Here is a 15,181-nt window from a genome sequence, read left to right on the forward strand (position 1 = left end):
GCCCTACAAAACTGCAGCGGATATGTGGAATTACCTCCACAAGGTTTATCACCAAACCAGCACGACACGTTGATTTCAAGTCGAATATGAAATGACAAATTTCACACAAGGAGGTCGTTCCATTGAAGAATATTTCTCGGGCTTCCAAAATCTGTGGGCAGACTACACTGATATTGTTTATGAGAATGTCCCGGTTGTTGCTCTCTCAGACTGACAAGTCATACATGAAATCAGTAAACGAGACCAATTCTTGATGAAGCTATATCCAAAATTTGAGATTGCTCGATGACATATGATGAATCGTCATCCAGTGCTGTCACTAGATGCCTGTTTGAGTGAACTTCTGAGGGAAGAGCAATGCCTTGCTACTCAGGGCGTGATAGAACATCGAGTCCAGACTGATATCTTGGCTCCAGTGGCTTATGTAGCACAAGGGAAAAATAAGGGTCGGGACATGAGAGTTTTTTTCAGTGCTTCCCCTGCAAGGTATGTGGTCATTTTGCTCGGGAATCCCCCAATAAGTCATGTAACTACTGCAAGAAGCGGGGTCATCTCATCGCAGCTTACCCTACTCGCCCTAAAAAGAAGAAGAATACAACTAATCATGCCTCCCCTGGTACTTCTAGTTCTGCAGCATTGTCGACTGTCGTCCCCGTCACTGCATTTCTGATTTCTCCATCACCTGCGAGTTCGACCACTCTAACTCCTGAAATGGTACAACAGATGATCATATCTGCTTTTTCTATTTTTGGAATCTCAGGTAAGCAAAAAATCTCTACTCAACCATGGTATTTTGATTTCGGTGCCTCTAACCACATGACCAACAATGTAGTGTCTCTTTCTAATGTCAGAAAGTATGATGGCAACTTGCACATCAATAGTGCTGATGGCAGCACTCTCCCTATCAGTGTTGTTGGTGATCTCTCTCCTTCTTTAGCTGTTGTCTTTGTGTCTCCTAACCTATCGACAAACCTTCTGTCTGTTGGTTAACTGGTTAATAAAAATTGTAGTGTTCAATTTTCTCGCTCTGTCTGTGTTGTGCAAGATCAAGCGTCGGGGAAGGTGATCGCGAAAGGGCCTAAAATGGGCAGGCTATTTCAACTTAGAGTCTTTATATCCACCGTTATTCCATATTCTCCTTTACTTTCTTTTACATTTAATGTTGTTGGCTCTGGCACTAAGATGTGGCATAGAAGTCGAGGCCACCGAAACTCAGATGTCCTTCGTACATTATTTAAATCGGGTTTATTAGGCAATCAAGACTGCACTTCTCTTGATACTTATTTTGACTGTTAATCATGCAAACTTGGCAAAAGTAAAGTTCTACCATTTCCTCATCATGCCTCGCATGCCTCCCATTGCTTTGACTTTATTCATAGTGATGTCTGGGGAATTGATCTCTTGCATGCGCAAAATAAGTACTTTGTCACCATTATTGATTATTTTAGTCAGTTTACCTCGGCCTACTTCTTACGAGCTAAGTTTGAAGTTTTTGTCATTTTTAAGAGGTTTGTTACACTCATTGAAACACGTTCTTTGCTCACATTAAAGTACTATGTTCTGACTTTGAAGGCGAGTACATGTCGGCTGAATTTCAGAAATTTCTTCAAAGCAAAGACATTATCTCTCAGCGTTCTTGTCCCTCGACACCACAACAAAATGGCGTTGCTGAGCGGAAAAATTGTCACCTTCTTGATATGGTCCGCACCCTTCTCTACCTCCATTCATTTAATTAACCACTTGCCCTCGACCACCTTACATCATGTCTCTCCATTTGTTAAATTATTTGGTTATTCTTCGTCCTACATTGATCTTCGGACGTTCGATTGTGTTTGTTTTGTTCATCTACCTGATCTTTAACGACATAAACTTACAACACAATCAATTATGTGTGTATTTCTTGGGTATGTCGTTTCTCACAAGGGATATGTTTGTTATGATACCCAGGCGGGTCAAGTCTGCGTTTTTTGAAATTTGATATTTTTTGAAAATCAATATTTCTTTCCCTTTCAAGTTACATTACCTTCTGCATCTCTGTCTAGACTATTGAGCTTTGATGAGCCTCACCCCACTGCATTGGTGCCCCCTCCCCATTCGGTCCTGGCGCTTGCTCCTGCTCCCATCACTCTTCGCAGATCCACACGTCGTTCTTACCCTCCTGTCAGGTATGGTTTCCCCTCCCCTGTATCACTTGCAGCTACTTTGTCTTCTCTTTCCATTCCTTCTGGCTATAAACAGGCTATGACCCATAAGTGTTGGCAAAAAGCAATGCTAACAAAACTACAAGCACTATAAGAAAATCACACTTGGGACATCGTGACTTCCCGTCCTACTATTCGGCCTCTTGGGAGTAAATGGGTATTCTCTATCAAACTGCATTCAGATGGAACGTTGGATAGGTACAAAGCCCGCCTTGTGGCCCTGGGGAACAGGCAGGGATATGAGATTAATTATGAGGAAACATTTGCATCGGTTACCAAAATAACCACGATCCGTACTATATAAGTCATTGCATCCTCTTAGTCTTGGCCGCTGCATCAGATGGATGTGAATAATGCCTTTCTCCACGGTGACCTCCAGGAGGATGTATACATAAAGCTCCCCTTTGGTATGACTATCTCCTCTCTTGATCAAGTTTGCAAGCTTCGTCATCCTCTGTATGGGCTTAAGCAAACCCCCCGAGCTTGGTTAAAGAAGTTTCTTGACACATTTATTCTCCACAGGTTTACACAGAGTCAGTATGATTCATCTTTATTCTATCATAAGTTTGCCGCAGGCATGGTCATTCTCTTGGTTTATGTCGATGACATCATTAGTACTAGCACTGACTCTGGAGTAATTACCAAACTGCAGCGGGTGTTACATGCCACCTTTCATATGAAGGATATTGGACAACTCACGTATTTCTTAGGGCTAGAGGTATATCACAAACCCACCAGTATTTTTTTAAATCAACATAAGTATATTTAAGATCTTATTACTCTCGCTGGGTTGGATGACACATCTTTGGTGGCTACCCCTATGGAGGTCAATGTCAAATATAGAAAAGATGAAGGGACTCTCCTCGAAGCTTCGACTCTCTATTGCTGTCTGGTAGGGAGTCTTATATATTTGACTACTACTCGTCCAAACATCTCCTACGTAGTTCATCAGGTTTAGACAGTTTTTGTCATCTCCTCAGCACCTTCATTTTGCGGCAGTTTGGCGTATCATCTGCTATTTGAGCGGGTCCTCTGCTCGTGGGTTATTCTTTCCTACTGGCTCCGATTTTGACTAGTTGCATACAGTGATGCTGATTGGGCAGGTTGCCCCGATACCTATCACTCTACTATGGGTTGGTTTGTGTTTTTAGGGGATGATTTCTTGGAAATGTAAGAAACAGGACCGGGTGTCCAAGTCATCTACCAAAGCAGAGTATCGCGCCATGTCTACTGCATGCTCTGATGTTATTTGGCTCTACGGTTTTCTTGTTGAGCTCCAGTTTCCTTAGACCTCCCCTATACCCCTTCATGCGGATAATACGAGTGCTATTCAAATTGCAGCCAATCCTGTTTTCCATGAGCACCCCAAACACATTGAGGTTGACTATCACTCTATCCGCGACACTTTGGAGCGCCGAATAATATCTCTTCTGATCTTCAAGTGGCTGATGTCTTCACCAAAGTATTGTTTCAACCATGACATAATTTTTTTATTGGCAAATTGTTGTTGTTTGACTCACCAACATCAATTTGAGGGGGGATGTTATGATACCTTGTATTGTAATTTAGATAGAATTTTTAATTATAATTGTTGTACAATTTGGATTATGTAAATATGGTATTTAGAGTAGGTATTGTATTGTGCCCATGAGCCACTTTGTAATAATCTTTAAAACCTAAGCTTAAATAGTTAATGAAGAGAGAGGAAGGCACGATAGCATTTTCAAAGACTGTTCATCTTCTCCAGTGTTGTCCTCTTCGCCGAAAGTCCAGAGAGCGTGAAGCTCTCCGTTTGGACTGTTGTGTCAGTCTCGTGAGGTGGTGGTGGTTCCATCCACTGCAGTAAGAGCTGAAAGCTCTTAATGTACCGTCAGCCTTTGTTCGACGAACGTCGTCTTCGCTCCCGAGAAACCAGAGCGTAAACTTTGGTTGTAGCTACTTAGTGGTCTTGCTGCACCGTTAGGAATCATTGTTGACAACAGTGATTTGTTGAGATAGACTATTTGTACTTGAAGGTAAATTATATATTTTTATGTAGTAATCTTTTATCTATTTTATTTTTATTTATTTGATATAAAATATAATTTCTATTGTAGTTAAATATTATCTAGTCCATGTTGGTTATTTAAATCTTTCAGGATTTTTAGCTCCATATCGAGGAACTTGGTATCATTTGTAAGAATTTGAAGATAATATTCCTAGAAATGAGAAAAAATTATTCAACCGAAGACACTCATCTTTGTGAAATACTATTGAGAGAACTTTTGGTACTTTAAAATCTTGATTTTAAATATTATAAGACACACCTCCAATTTTTTTAAGAGATGCTCACAAAAATTGTAATTAATTATTGTATATTACATAATTATATTTATAATTATATTTGTGAAAAAATTATAATGATATATTTGAGAGCGAGCGAGATAATTCGGATGATGAGTTGTCTGGAAGAGGTAATGGGTTGTGTAACGGATAATACCGACAATAATGATAGCGATGGGTTTTAGGATTTTAATTATTTTTTATTTTTTCTTCTGTGAGGGTCTCCGATACGAAGTTCACGAAGTTCGAAGGAAGTTGATACTGACGAAGAAAACTTTAAATTTAAAGATAACTTCAAATTTTCCGTTAGTCAGAGGTGGTGGTCGGCAGGCTCCCGTGAAGGCGGTAAATCACAGGTCCACGTTCCACAACGTTGCGTGAAATCCAGGCTAGCATGCTTGTCTTTCTCTCGCTCCCAATTCTAGAAACTGCTATTCCGGAGATGCCCGACCTAACGCTAGCCGTTGATTCCCCCTCACCGCCTTTACGAGGAAAAATCCAAGGGCTCTCCTAGCCTTTTTTAACGAAGAAAAAGCCCACTGAGGGCTCTCTTGGCCTTTTTTCAACCGTTAATCTTCACCGACTCCTAATCATCTACACCGTTGAGCGGCCGCTGGGTTGACAATAAATGCAGCACTTGCCTCCACCCATTCTTCATCTTCTTGCTTCTGGTTTTGCTTTTTCGTGCTTTATATCAGGTCGGTGTTGTTTTTTCAGCCGTTAATCTTCACTGACTCCTAATCATCTACACCGTTGAGCGGCCGCAAGGTTTACGATAAATACAGCACCTGCCTCCACCCGTTCTTCATCTTCTTGCTTCTAGACTTTGGTTTTCCTTTTTTTATGCTTTATATCAGTTCAAGGTCTTATATTTACGTTATAGGTTTCCCTGCGATCTATTCTTTGGTAGGTTTTTCATATTTTATAGATCGAGATCTGTTCTTCATCTTTCCTCTTTCCGTTTAGTTCGATTCGTCTTCCTAAATTTGCAAGTTCTCAGAAAACATTTGTTGTTTTGTCTCAGATCTGCAATATTACTAGGATGTTTGATGTATTTCTCCTACCTGATTGTTAATATGCTGTTTTAGATCTGCAGTTTTTCAGTTTTTTAAAATCTGATTTTCAAGATTTCGACTGTAGACCTGTTCTTCTTTGTATTTTTCTAACCTCCGCGGTTTCTTTTGTTTGTTGTCTTTGTGACTTATAATTTCTTTAAGATTTTCTCCCTTTTACCAATTTAGAGCTACTAATCTAAATATAGTGTTATTCCCTATTGTTTTTTGTCGGTATTGTTTGCATATGTCGTTCTGTTGCAGGCTTCTATGTAGATCCTTCAGTCGTCGTTAAAAGTGTGATCTTGGAGCATGTGTCGGCGTCGTTGATAAGCTACGGATCTTCAGATCGGATCTTCTTATTGGAGCACCTGTTAGCGTAGCTGAGGAACTATGGATCTATTGATCGGGTCTTCTTATTGAAGAGATTGGGATCACGATTCTATACGTTTCTTATCTTGACGGCATGTACCTGTAGAAAAAGTTCTTGGTCAATCGTATGTGCACGTTAGGCTTGGTTTGCAGACAAGCGAAGATGTGACGTTTGTGTTCGTCGTTGATGCAGCAGAGCAAGATCTGTACGCAGAGGTCGTGAATAACCTGTAAGGATGGGTTATGGCTTTGATCTATCGTTTATGTCATCCTGACCTTTGCCATGTTGGGTGCGCTCGCATGGCAGGTCACAAGCCCCAATAAAAATATTATTTTTTGGTTTTGAGGGGAGATCGCACGTGGCTCTTTGGCCCGGGGTCTCCTCTCTGGTGTCTCTGTCTTGCTTTGTCTGCTTCGATTTTCAGCATCATCTCCTCGTTGCGCTTCGACCGACGTTCAGACTCTACTCTTTGAGGTAAACGCATTTATATTCAACTACTTTTTCGAATTCAAGCCACAGTATAACCGATATATCTATTTTATTTCAAAATCTACATGATATTCAAGCATAAATTTTACTTATAGAAATCTTGCTGGAACCGGAGGTAAACCATTCTAAAACCAGTACTTTAAATTTGTATAGATCTTGTCACTAAATTTAGATTCTCTAATTATCTCTAATATCATTTATTCCCTTTGAACTGATAGTTAAGTTACTGCAGTTGAACATCAATACACCCACACACATGCCACGGGTTTTATAGTACCTGTCTTCAATATTAGCACACCACGGTGCACTTGCAAGCAATTTCTTTAGCACCCGGGTGATCATTAAAAATTCGCACTGTTGGTGAACAAGATTCTTGCAAATTCTTCTCAATATTTTCGAGTTAATTAAAAAGGTATTGACTTGCGATTTTCGCCCAAATTCATCCCTTGCTAATCTCCTATCTGGCGTGCGTCTGCTCTGCTTCTGTCAAAAGTTTTATCTCATGGACAGTATCTTTGAATTTATTTTTGTATGAGACCTGGGCTGTAAGCTGTTGCTTCTATTGTAAGATTTCTATGTAGCTAGGTTGTAATCCTTTTGGGAGATGATCCAATGTATATGTTCATGGTGAGGTGCGGGAAAAATCGTCATAGCTGGCCGGGGAAGAGTGCTGGAGAGGAATTGCGGTGGCGCGCGACTTTCGGTGAGAAAATCTTCTCTTCTTGGTGGCAAAGGAGGATTTTGCCCCATTAAAATGTTTTTTTCTCGTTACTTGCAGCTAATGGGCCGAGGTACGGGGTTGTTTGGAATTTGTAAGAAAGGTATAATTATTGTGCATGGCGCAGCTTTAGATGGATCTAATATGTCAATTATTTTTCAGTTTTTAGTATTAACTGTCGAAAAAAAATCATAGTTTCCGGGAGGGGCTTCGGCAATTTGCTCAGCAGAGTGATATTTGAAGCAATCAGTAAGCTTGGGTGTAATGTGTAGAATATTTCTTTTCAGCAGTGCTGATGATGTTATCATCTTGCTTTAATCTGTCACTCTTCAGCATTTTTTATTATGGAATTTTTAGTATTGATGGCTTAAGTATGAGAATAGGGTTATGCTTTTCTATTATACCGTTCCTATCATAAAAAATTTATTAATCGTGAAGGATCTTTGTGCTCAAATGGTAAGAGCACTCTCAAGCGTGGCTTAGGAGATGCTACTCTTGAGAGGATGGTGGTTCGAATCCACTAAGGTCCACTTAGAAGTTTTTGCTGTTTTGGTTATTTATTCGGTAATTTATTAATTCGGATTCAATCTAAAGACTTTATTCTATTACAAATAATTGATTATATTCAGATAATTCGTGAGGCAAATTTGTTCATTTCTTTGAGCGAACATTGTTTAAGGTGCCATTTCTTTGGATAGATGATCTTTCAATAGCAACCTACCATGGATGATTCTGAAGATATCACCAGAGAATTCGTGTTGATAAAGAATTTGCTTCCAACAATATTGGCACCTTTTTTGCACTGTGGAAGTAATGGCGCATACATTTCTCGATGGTATGTGGGAAGATTCTGCTTTCGTGAAGATAATTTGTGGTGCCTTGTGATTTCTCTTTTGTTGCGGTACAGATACAGGTATTGCCAGTAGAGTGATCATTCCAAATAAATGCACACCGAAATAAATGCACACCGAGCATAACCTGGAAAAAGTTCCGGTAACCTGTAAGCCCCAAGAATCCGCGCAAGCCTTGACGAAGCTGGTGCAGGCCAATCCATTATAGATGGTATTTTTGTCAGAATCCACGGCTAACTCGTGTCCTAAGTATTGACGAAGCTGGTGCAGGCCAATCCATTATAGATTGTATTTTTTGTCAGAATCCACGGCTAACTCATGTCCGGAAATCGTGTCCTAAGTATTGACGAAGCTGGTGCAGGCCAATCCATTGTAGATGGTATTTTTGTCAGAATCCTCGGCTAACTCATGTCTTGAAATCGTGTCCCAAGTACTGGAAGGCCGATTGTTGATTTGGACAAATCTTGCCTCTTGTAAAGCTTGCAACACTTGGGTTAAATGCTTAAGGTGGGTCATCCAATCTAGGCTATCTGCTCGTAATTGATTGTGTTGGAATGGGGAAATTATCCTTCACGGTGTTCACATTTGAGTGCCCTGTAATCTGTGCAAAAACGAGTGTCATCTTTTTTCTTGACCAAGAGGACCGGTGAGGAGAAGGGACGTAGGTCGAACATTAGCTGGGGTTGTTCTTGGCTGTAGCAGATTGGTATGGTCTTGTGATCGAGTGGGAAGCAACTCGATTGGGTTAGAGAAGATAGATGCAAATTGATCCACAATAGAAGTCAAATCAGATGGAATAACATGAGAGACGGGGCTGCCATGGGAACCAGTTCTAGACGAAGGAAAACATCAGCAGCTAAGTCTCTTGCAAACGACAGGGAGTTACAAACTACATTGGTTCAGCAACATTCGGAGGTAACCCGCGTAACTCAATTGCGTTACCTTCATTGTGATATTGAGGGTTGTTCCTCAGTCGACCAAGATCTGTATTGGAGAGTCCCAACAATTTACTGGAGAAACGCAACGAGTATAGGAGGGGGTACCCGACATGGTTGCATTTTGTTTGTCCAATGCTGTTGGCCCTTCGGTCACTGGAGAAGGCAACGGGTTCGCTTGAGCAACTACATCAAACTTGAAAGATTCTTCCTCCAGGGATTCTTGCAGCAGTGAGATGGAGAAACGTAACGACTGTAGGAGGGATTCTTGCAGGCTTGAAGCCCGACATGAAGTTATCCAAAGATTCTTGCAGGCTGAGTAGTGCGATAAGCAAATTCTTCGAATTCCGTTTCGTACTCGGCGGCAGTCGACTTCTGATAAAGCTTTGCCAACAGTGCCTGAGGAGCTACCAGATCAGCTGAGAAAATCCTTCCTGTTGGATCCACTCCATCAAACCTAGGAAATCAAGGCGAAACAACCGATTGGGCTGCAAAAATTCCGCCGCCGGAAAGAGAGTCAGACGGCAGCCCAGTCACTGGAGCTGGAGAAGAGGAAGAGCAAGGCATCGAATTCAGAGATTCAATAGCAGTCAGGATTTGAGGCATACAACTTTCCAGAGCAGTGGATTTTACCAGTAGCTCTACCACTGTTTGTTGATGAACAGAGAAGTTTTCCTCAATCGCAGTGAAGCATTTCTCCATCGATTCAAAGTGCTACGAAGCTTCAAAGAGTCATTCGTGGTTCAAAGTGTTGTTGCTTCAGCCATGTCTCTTCTCCACCGAAACAGACATGATATTTATCCACCTAAAACCTCATGCTATAACAAAATCTTGTTACGATCTTATTTGCACGCCTTCTGAAGCCTAACGGAATACCTTCTGGAACAGGTGGATTAGCCAGATCGTCTCCAACCATCTCAGCTGGCAGGTTTATTACTGATTTATGGAGGGAACGAGAACTTGGTGGTGGAGAGCGGAAAAAGAGAATGTCAGCCGTCAAAAATAGCCCGGTGGCAGTGAGCCTTCCACGCATCGATCTAAAACTCTTCCTTCTGAACTGACAAGAATGTTATGCGGAGGAAATTAAAGGAGGTTTATTACCACAATTCAAATCTTCCTTCGCATGCTAATTATGTTTTTGATTTGTGTTTTGAAAGAAGACTATGACTAGTCTCAAGGGAGTGAAGTGAACGGGACGAGGTCTTAATTTGTTTATGCTATTGTGTAGCAGGAGCGATGCATCAGATATTCTGCTCCCAGTGTATGCTTCTGGTTCTTATATATGTTTTTTTATGTTGTTCTTGAGAAAAAGCAAGAGGGCCTAAATGGGACGGGGACGATGAACAAAATTGAAGTGTTATCTTCGTGTTTAAAAGTTCAAAGAAAAAACAACTTCGCACACCTTTCTCTTGCCAATCTTGACGATTACGAGGAGTCGGACTTGTTCCATCGTCCGATACATATATGGGTTCAGATGAAATATTAAATGAGGCGCTCTTCCTCCTCACTGGTTTTTCTCTGGTATTTGTCCTAAATGTTACAATTTACTTTATCGGAAAAAGAGTTGTTGTCCATTTAACAAAAAAATCCATGAAAAATGCGGTGAAAAGTTTAATAAAATATTTTAATAGATTTAATCTTTTATTTAGTTTTTAATTAATAAAATATAATAAAAAACTAAAAATTAAAAAAAAAATACTTAAAACAAAAATATTACTTTTATAATCTCTATATATTTAATCAAATAGTTCTTATCGGTAAGATAATCCGGAGGCCCATTGCCTGGACAGTGGGCTGACGAAGGTAATCCCAATTACTTAGTCAGAGGCGGTTGTCGGCAGGCTCCACTTGAAGACGGGACCCACATAGGCGAGCACGCTTGTCTTTCTCTCGCTCCAAATTCTAGAAATTGCTTTTCCGGAGATGCCCAGCCAAACGCTAACCGTTGATTCCCCTCACCGCCTTTACGAGTAAAAAGCCAACTGAGGGCTCTCCTGGCCTTTTTTCAGCCGTTAATCTTCACCGACTCATAATCATCTACACCGTTGAGCGGCCTCTAGGTTTACAATAAATATAGCACCTGCCTCCTCCCATTCTTCATCTTCTTGCTTTTCGACTTAGGGTTTCTGATTTTGGTGCGTTGTTTCAGATCTAGGTCTTTGTTTGTTTCTTTCCGATATAGCTTTCCCCTTGATCTACACTTTTGTAGTTTTTTCATATTTAATAGATCTAGATCTGCTCTTCATCTTTCAGATTTGCGTTTACTTTGATTTATTTTCCTAAATTTACTAGTTCTCAGAAAATATTTGTTGATTTTTTTCAGGTCTGCAATTTTTCGAGGTTGTTTTATGTATTCCTCATACCTGGTTGCTAATTAACTATTTTAAAAATTCTGTTTTTCGTTTTTTTTTTTAAATCTGATTGTCAATATTTCGACTTTCGACCTGTTCTCCTTTGATTTTTTTCTCGGATCCGCGTTATCTTTTGCTTGTTTTCTTTGTGATTTGTAATTTCTAAAGGATTTTTTCCTCAACCAATTTATAGGTACTAATCTGAATATCGTATTATTCGCTTTTGTTTCGCCGGTATTGTTTGCATATTTCGTTCTGTTGCAGGCTTCTATGAAGATACTTTCGTCGTCGGTAAAGTTGATTCTTGGAGCATGTGTCGGCGTTGCTGATGAGCTACGGATCCCCACTTCGGATCTTCTTATTGAGGCACCTGTTAGCGTTGCTGATGAAGCACGGATCTTTAGATCGGGTCTGTCTCATTCAGCAGTCTGGTCTCAGGCTTCTATACGTTTCTCATCTTGACGGCATGTACCTGAGGAAAAAGTTTTTGGTCATTCGTATGTGTCCGTTAGGTTTGGTTTGCAGACAAACGAAGATGTGACGCTTGTGTACGTCGTTGATGCAGCAGAGCAAGATCTGTACGCAGAGATCGTGAGTAACCTGTAAGGATGGGTTAATGGCTTTGATCTATCGTTTATGTCATCCTGACCTTTGCCATGTTGGGTGCGCTCGCATGGCAGGTCACATGCCCCAATAAAATTATTATTTTTTGGTTTCGAGGGGAGATCGCACGAGGCTTTGGCCCGGGGTCTCCTCTCTGTTCTCTGTGTTGCTTCTCTGCTTCGATTTTCCGCATCATCTCCTCGTTCCACAACGGCTGACGCATCGAAGGTTCTGCTCTTGAGGTAAACCCATTTATATTCAAATATTTTTTCTAATTCAAGCAACAGTATATCAGTCTATTCTATTTCAAATCTACATGATATTCAAGCATAAATATTTTTCTTACACTAAATGAAAATCCCGCAGGAATAGGAGGTAAACCATTCTAATACTCCGGTACTTTAAATTTGCTTGAACCTTGTCACCAAATTTTATTTGTCTAATTCAGTCTTATGTAATATAATATTTACATTAATTCGTTTAATTATCTCCACTTTTATTTTTCCTTTAAACTGATAGTTACGTTACTGCCTTAAACGTCTATATTCCACACACGTGACACAGTTTTATACAAAATATCTTCAATGACCCTTCAAGCTTGCACATGCTAACAATACCTTTCGTACTCGTGCTTTGTTAACCTTCTAGTCATGTTCGTGAACAAAATTCTTGTATCGCTTGCCAGTTTTTAAACTGACGTGCATGTATAGTGCGTTTGTCAAACGTCATCTAAGGACAATATCTGTCAATTTATTGTATTATGAGATCTGGGCTGTAACCTTTTGCTTCAATTGGGAGTTGTAAGTCGGGTGATGAACGAATGTATGAATATGTGCATGGCTGTGGGTGAAATCGTCGGGACCTGATCGGGAAAGTAAGCTGGATAAAACGTACGCATGGAGCGCAACTAGTGGGGAGAAATCTTCTCATGTGGGTGGCACAGCAGGATTTGATACCCATTGAAATGTTGTCTTCTCATAAGTTGTGCAGCAAATTGACCGAGGAACTGGATGATTGCAGTGTGTATTGAAGGTTTTCTACTCTCCTTGGGACCGCCCTCTGTTGTTGTTCTGTCAAATTCCATCTCAGCTATTGTTGTGGCATACATGCATGTGTCTTCGTGTTGATGTGATGTTTGATGCAATTAGAGGTGGGATTCAATTTTATGTCGTCAGTAAATTGTACGAGTATGTGTATGGCTGCGGGAGAAGACCTGTTCGGGGAAAAATGTTAGAGAACAGTTACCCATGGCGCGTGGCTAGTGGGAGAAATTTTCCCGTGGGTGGCACGGCTGGATATGATACCCATTGAAATGTTGTCTTAACTTGAGGCGAATTGACCTAGCAACTGGATGGGCCGCCCTCTATTTTGTTCTGATGTCTAATTCTTAGTTTCTGGTAAAGCTGTTGTTGTGGTATACATGCATGTTTCTTCGTGTTGGTGTGATTTTTTATGCAATTAGAGAGTTGGGAGTAAATTTTGTGTCGTCAGTTTATATGTTTTGCTTGTTTTCTCTTCATTTAATCTAATTGTTGAGCATCCAGTCTGGACAATTTTTGTAGATACTTTGCTATTATGAAGATCAGGCTCTCTTTAATTCTATGTAGCATAAATTGCGAAGGATCTTTGAGCTCAAAATGGGTAGAGCACTCGAGAGTAGCATTGGAAATGCTCCTTTCTGAGAGGATGGTGGTTCGAATCCACCAAGGTCCATTTAGTAATAGTTTTGAAGTGCAGGCGAAGCTGGACAGCACTGCGGCTGTTGTTTATGCAGTTTCGATTATTTAGAGATAATCTGTTTCTGTTATCTATTACAAAATTTTAATATATCGAGGTAATTCACTAGTTAGAAGTGACACCTGGAACAGTCTAGTTTCCCTTGAGGTCCATATACTATTAGATTTTTAGTGCAAGCGGAGCTGAACTTTACCTGTTATTTATGCAGTTTTGATTATGTCGCGGTAACATCAATTACAAAATTTTAATATATCGAGGTAATTCTATCTTGAAGCCGAACGGTAGTTTACCAATTTGCCAATTTCATATAATTAACCTGTTCGATGTTTTATTGTTTTAGCTTGTATTTGAATTTTGGACACTCTTATGCAACTACAGTATAGACGAAACAGACTTTTTGAACTAGTTAGTTTATTTATTTAAAATTGTGAAAAAATTGAAATTATCTAGTCTCACTGATGGTGCATTTCCTGTTTCTTACAACCCTACAGGAAGCTGTCGGAGGAACTCGCGCCTGCAACAGTTGGTACGAAGGAGAATTATTTCGTTTTATGATGTAATCATATCTAGTCCTTCCAAACAGTTTTTCGTTTTCAATTTTGATCGCATGAATTTCATGTATTGTATAAAATGTCTGTTATTATTCTGGTGTGCTTTGTCGTCATAATTTGTTTTGCTTTTAATTTAAAAAAGCTCTGGAACTATTCGTTCCGACTAGTACTCGAAAATTTTACCAATTTTATGTACTACCGTGGTCCGTGGACAAATGTCTGAATTTTTTAAAAGTAAAAATAAGATAATAAATTATTTATCCTCTCTACTTTTGAAGGAAAAATGGAAGAAAAGAAAAAGTAGGGACTTCCAAATTCCTGGTTAATTTGGTGTGATCAAGCCAGCATTAGTTCTATGAATCTTTTTTTATTCCTTTTGATTGGCTTACTTTTCTGTCCTTTCAACTGAAAATTGGAAATTGAAAGAAGTCTTAGCATTTTCTAGTATTTTGAAGGTGTATTTCCTCTCTAAAAATGTAATTTATGTAAGATATTTTTTGTTTTACAAATAAGAGATGATATTTAATTGATAATATACTTTTTATAATTGAAAAAAATATTATTCGTATATATTTTACGATGATTAACAGAACCCACTTTTAATGGGGGATTGAGCTAACACAGATGGGAACTATCACTACATGTTCCTACCCTTAATAAAAACTATTATATCTTTATTATAAAACTTGAGGAACAAATAAAGAGTATCTTTAAATTTTGTTATAAAATATATAATGTATATTAAGGGTATTTTAATATTTATGTTCAAAATTATAATTTTTATATTCATAATTAGTTCTTGAAGAGCACACTCATCTAAAATAGTTATAAATAAATAGCACTGCCGAGGAGAAACCCTTACAATTCACAATTTCATGTTTATTACTAATTCTCTTAACATATGATTATTTTATATTTTTATACAACCCTTTAATCATTCAAAATCTATGGTTTCCCAACGAAAAATGTCTCTGGACCTGATATATATTCATGGGCTG

The 15,181-nt window shown here is 39.4% G+C and overlaps 2 long non-coding RNA genes across 4 annotated transcripts; both read left to right on the top strand.

Moving 5' to 3' along the window:
* The first annotated feature begins 5,179 nt into the window (after positions 1-5,179).
* On the top strand, positions 5,180-7,526 carry LOC137951334 (uncharacterized). 3 transcript variants are annotated; one of them, XR_011112121.1, is made up of 2 exons: positions 5,180-5,221; positions 5,840-7,526. It is a non-coding gene; the product is annotated as an uncharacterized lncRNA (long non-coding RNA). The 3 variants fall into 3 exon arrangements; XR_011112119.1 differs by having other exon boundaries at positions 5,188-5,429; XR_011112120.1 differs by having other exon boundaries at positions 5,188-5,291.
* A 3,364-nt stretch (positions 7,527-10,890) lies between these two features.
* Positions 10,891-13,456, top strand: LOC137951416 (uncharacterized). Its single transcript, XR_011112126.1, has 2 exons — positions 10,891-12,137; positions 12,262-13,456. It is a non-coding gene; the product is annotated as an uncharacterized lncRNA (long non-coding RNA).
* Positions 13,457-15,181: the final 1,725 nt, after the last annotated feature.

The sequence above is a fragment of the Aristolochia californica genome, unplaced genomic scaffold (assembly GCF_029961685.1).
Source record: "Aristolochia californica isolate CCGP_79_NKW_82.1479 unplaced genomic scaffold, dmAriCali1.0.hap1 SCAF_15, whole genome shotgun sequence".
Lineage (NCBI taxonomy): Eukaryota > Viridiplantae > Streptophyta > Magnoliopsida > Piperales > Aristolochiaceae > Aristolochia > Aristolochia californica.